This window comes from Hipposideros armiger, unplaced genomic scaffold (genome assembly GCF_001890085.2).
Source record: "Hipposideros armiger isolate ML-2016 unplaced genomic scaffold, ASM189008v1 scaffold_562, whole genome shotgun sequence".
In the NCBI taxonomy this organism is placed as follows: Eukaryota; Metazoa; Chordata; class Mammalia; order Chiroptera; family Hipposideridae; genus Hipposideros; species Hipposideros armiger.
In genome coordinates, this window is record NW_017731912.1 from 17,808 (window position 1) to 22,987 (window position 5,180).

The 5,180-nt window shown below is 37.8% G+C and overlaps 2 long non-coding RNA genes across 4 annotated transcripts in view; one reads left to right on the top strand and one right to left on the bottom strand.

The window, feature by feature from the left end:
- LOC109371342 (uncharacterized) overlaps nucleotides 1-1,909 on the bottom strand; it is a 14,393-nt gene extending 12,484 nt beyond the window's left edge. The window contains exon 1 of the long non-coding RNA XR_002121857.1: nucleotides 1,764-1,909. This is a non-coding gene — a long non-coding RNA (uncharacterized LOC109371342). The remainder of the gene's footprint in view (nucleotides 1-1,763) is intronic.
- The window catches only part of LOC109371343 (uncharacterized), a 21,407-nt gene continuing 16,288 nt past the window's right edge, over nucleotides 62-5,180 (top strand). Inside the window, exons 1-2 of one of the 3 annotated variants that reach the window (XR_002121858.1) lie at nucleotides 62-747; nucleotides 3,063-3,168. This is a non-coding gene — a long non-coding RNA (uncharacterized LOC109371343). Of the gene's footprint in view, nucleotides 748-2,033; nucleotides 2,248-3,062; nucleotides 3,169-5,180 lie in introns of those variants that run through there. The other 2 variants (XR_002121860.1, XR_002121859.1) reach the window with 2 other exon arrangements.

Consider the following 5,180-nt stretch of genomic DNA (forward strand, 5'->3'; position numbering starts at 1 on the left):
TGTGTGTGTGTGTGTGTGTGTGTGTGTGTGTGTGTGTGTGTGTGTTGGGTGAGTGGTGATGGTGGTCATTAGGTAGGGGAATTTATACATTCCCCTTTTTTTTTGCAGCAAGGACCCAAACTACCTCCCAGGAGGAGATGCCTCAGTGCATCATAATAATACCACATTTTTCTATGGCTCTAATCAACCTATTACACAATATGATTTGCTGAGCTTTTCCTGAAAGCGGTGGGATTTGAGTGCTCTCAAGGGTCTTCACTGCAGGAGGAAACACTGTACCTAAGCTGATGTAGAGACAGTCAAGAGATTCTGAGATGAGCACCAGTTTTTGGGGGAAGCATGCCCGGGATGTGACTTGGAAGAACGGATCCGGACTTTTGGGCACAGAGCATCATCTCACTGGGAATCTGGCTCTCAAGTACTGAATCTGGAACAATTTCCCTCTATGCGAATGCCATGTTGGCCAGGGATAGAAACCACATGGTTGCCATGAACTCCTCCATCGAGATGAGTGGGTACGGCTCTGCTTGAAGCTCTCATTCCATTCATGGAACAAGATGACATGCGGGGCTGTGCTATTTTCCAGACACCTTACTTGCTCAAGTAAGTTCACGTAAGGTGTGCAGAAGCCAGTTCCAGTGGGAGGCATTTAGCCCTGGCAGCCTCGGAGAGCACTTGCCAGGGGAAGAAACTACACATGGCTGCTTCAGGAGGCTGAGAGGAAGTCAAAGCAGACTGAGTGAAGAGGTGAGAAAGCCCACAGAGTGACAACTAGAGGGAGGAAGACAGTTACCAGTGAAAAAGCATTAGGTCGAGGTGTCCAGTGAGAGACAGCTGAGGATCCCCATAGATTGTCCCTGGTGCACAGAAGTGAGAGTAAGGGAACTTTGCAGGGCTGTACGGGAGGGTAAACTGCCCCAGAGCGTAATCTCCTCACAGTGGAATCAGCCAACGCCCCATGTGGCATGCAAGCATCAGTCTGGCTCCAACCCCTTAGATTTTCCATTGTAAATTAGCATTGCCTACTTTATTGTCCCCCAATGCATATGTGTTCTGTAATTTATCAAAAAACTAGCAACCACATGAATTCCTCTGTATACACATAGTAGTTTCAAATTGTAATGACTCTGATTTTTCTCCTGTCACATGGCTGTTAAATTCAGAACAAAGTGTTTAGACTATAGGAATGTGAAAGTCCTGTTTACTGAAAATAACGCATATTTGAAATAATATTGTGATAAGCAAAAGGTACATATTTCACATTCTGATTCAATACATGGTATGCACAGAGTAAAAAAATCCTGGAAAGCATCTTCCATTTCTAAAATTCTTAGAGTCTGAGAGACAGAAACAATAAAAATATTTCTATAAATGCTTTTGGTAAACAGTCTCAAGATCAGAAAAAACAGTTTATCTAGCAAGTTATTATGCAATAAATGTAAAGAATGTCAAAACAATCCAAGTTTACAAATCAATTCTGAATATTCTTAGTTCTTCACAATCTATTAGCTTATTCCCACACTCAATTTCTGGTTTACAACCATATAATACTCACATAGGTTCTATGCTTTCACCTTTATAATATTAAGTGCCAGATATCCAAAACCATCAAAATGGTCCATTAAGTTTCAAAACAATTTCTCCACAAATGGTTGGCATTTGATTTCTGAAGACTTATTTATAATTTTGTAATAGGAAAAAAAAAAAAGAACACCCCCCCCAAAAACAAAACAAAACAAAACAGAGAAATACAATGAACTTACTTTTGAGAAATTTGAAGCAAGTAATCTAGAAACACATTTTATCCACTGGTCTCCTTATTTAAAAGAAAACGATTCATGTTTTTCCTGGTCTCTACTACATCTCTAGAATTTGCTTTAACCGTTTGACGTCTGTGAAAAGTTCTTGTGGAGACTGCTTTCAAAAAGAGGTTATGATGTCAGTTCTGTGGGCCCTGCCAAATATCACATTCACGTGGTTACCTTGGACTGTTTGTCTTTTGACATTCAGCCATTTCCTGCTGAGCAGTGGCATTTGTACTTGGTTGCCTGGCCATATCGTATTATAAAGAACAGTCTTATAGAGGAAATCTAATATTTGTAGATTTCTCCATTATGTCCAAGATGATTGTGGCTAATACCAATTTTTAAGCACTGTCTTGAAACCATGAAGAAGGAAAGAGTTTCATCAGAGAAAAGCTTCTCTCTATACAGAGCTCTAAACTGCCTGATTGATATCATCACTTGGGTAATCAGGATTTTTATTCCTCTGTGTCTCGTTTTCATTCAGTTCAGAACATTTTCTAATCTCCCTCGAGACTTGCTTTTTGACCTATGAATTATTTAGAAATATGTTGTTTCATTTCCAAGTACCTGGTGATTTTCCTGTTATCTTTGGTTATTGATTTCTAGTTTAATTCTATTATGGTCAGAAAATTTATTTTGTACGTCAGATTTCTTAGAACTTGTCTTAAGACCCAGGATATGATCTAGCTTGGTGAATATTCCACATACACTTGAAAAGAGACATATTCTGCTATTGAGTGAGGGTGTTATTACATAAATATCTATTAGACCTAGTTGGTAGATGGTGTTGTTTTTCTATATTTTTGTTGGTTTTCTCTCTATTAGTTCTGTTGATTATTAAGAGAGGAGTATTGAAGATTTTAACAAAAATTAGACTTTTCTTTTTCCTTTCAGATCTAATGGATTTGGCCTCATATAATTGGCACTGTGGCATTAGGTACATATACATTTAGGGTTGCGATGTCTTCTTGGTGAATTGGCCTTTTTATCTTTATGTAATGTCCAACTTCATCCCTGGTAAATTTCTGTGCTCTGAAATCTACTTTGTCTGGTGTTAATATAGCCATTCCTGCTCTCTTTTGACCAGTTGACCAGATGACTTTCTATCATTTCAATATTCTTTGCTATAATTAAAATTTCAGCGAGCACATTAATCAGGACATTTGCTTCGACTCTTTGTTTTCTGATGCATAAACACTTTGTAGATGATTGAGCCACTCAGTTCTGAGTACTGTGCCCTTTTGCAAATATTCACAGATCCATGAACTTCAAACAGAAGTTTCCCGGATGCTTCGGACTTGGGTAAGATGTAGCAGATTGTGTCATGTCAATGTTTCTACTACAACAACTACAAAGAAGCCAGGTAAATTTCTTATTAGAAACCATGAAAGCCAATAGCAATGGAGCCACATCATTATAGTACAGGAAGAAATTAGTCCACTTAGATTTCTAATCAAAAACTATTTTTTGGTAAAACTATATACCAAAAATGAAGACAAAACAGACACTTTCCAGAAAAAGAAAAATAGCAGACAGAATTTGGTACACCGCAAAAATGTTAAGAATACATGTCCAACACTAGAGTAGCCAGTATAAATCAATCAATCTAATATGCCAATAGCAGAGATAAATTGGTATAGTAAAAATATAAAATGGTACATCTGACCCAACCATTTCAATAATTATACTAAATACAAATAATCAAAGCATTCTAACTGTGAGATTCCCAGACTTAATTAATTAATTAATTAAATTTATTTATTCATTAGCTGGGCCATCTTGCCACCTGTTGGCAGCTCAGCAGCAGCTCAGCTTGTGTGCAGCTCACTGGCCCATGTGGGAATCGATGACCCTGTTGCTCAGAGCTCGCACTCTTGAGTGAGCCCTTAACCAACTGAGCCACCCAGATTTAATTTTAAAAGTGTGACATAAATGTAGGCTGTCAGCATATATATATTTAAAAAAAAGCCCATTTTAAACTTAAAGACAAAAAAATCAAACCTAAAACAATGGGAAAAGGTATTCCATGGAAATACTAGTCACAGGAAAGCTGGTGTGGCTGTATGAATATGATACAAACTAGACTTCAGGACAAGAATTATTGTCAGAGATAAAGAAGAACATTTCCTAATAATATANAGACCAATATCTCTGATGAATATAGATGCAAAAATTCTCAACAAAATATTAGCAAACTGAATTCACACATTAAAAGGGTTAGACACTATGATCAAGTAGAATCAGACACCATAATCCCTGAGATGCAAGGATGGGTCAATAAAATGTCATACACCACATGAATAGAATGAAAGATAAAAATCATATGATTTTCTCAATAGATGCAAAAAAAATGTATTTGACAAAATACAACATCCTTTCATGATAAAAACCCTCAATAAACCAGGTATAGAAGAAACATACATCAACACAATAAAGACTATACACATCGAGCCCACAGCTACCATCGTACTCAATGGTGAATGGCTGAAAGCATTTCCTCTAAGATCAGAAACAAGACAAGGGTGTCCACTCTTATTCAACATAGTGGCCTGAATTCTTCACCCCTACTTGTGGCCCACCCTTAGTCTGGTAACTTTGTAGCTCCTTCCATAGAGCCAGCTATAACTTTGACCAGCAGAGGGAGATGGGGGTGATGATGTTCCGTTTCTGAGCCTACACCTTAGAAGGGCTTTGAGTGTATCTGTGTGCTCCGATGGCTCCACCGCTGTGACAAAAGCATACCTGGGCTAGCCTCTGGAGGATGGAAGGCACAGGAAACAGAGCTGAGCCAACCCAGGCATCCCAGTTTAGAGTAGCCTACAGCAGACGATAGCCAGCCAAGCCCCAGAGATGTGAACAAGCCTATCTAAGATCAGCGGAGCCTCTTAAGAACCACCCCAGGTATCCCAGCTATAAATGCTTGCTGTTGTACGTTATTTGTTGCTTTTTTTTTTTTTGCCATGCAGCAATAGACCACAGATATGTTACTTAGGATTGTCAATTTAGCCTCTACAATATTGATAGTTCTTTGGTTTTAGTGACATTTTATTTTTGATGTTCTCCTTAATCATTTTGTGGTCAGAGGAGCTACTACTTGTAAGATACTACTTCTTTGAAATTCCTTGTGACTTCCTTGGTGGTGCAGCATATTTTAACATTTGGAAATATTCCACGTGTACTTGAAACAAATGTATATTACCTTTTAGCTTGTTTTGTAAATATCTATTCAATCTGCAAAATTTTGTTCTTCAAATCTTCAGCATTCTTTCTTATGTTATGAGATTAATCATCTCATGATAGAATTCTCCATTCCAATAAAATTTTCCATTCCGATGAAATTTTCCAATCTGATCATAGGTTTGCCAATTTCTTATT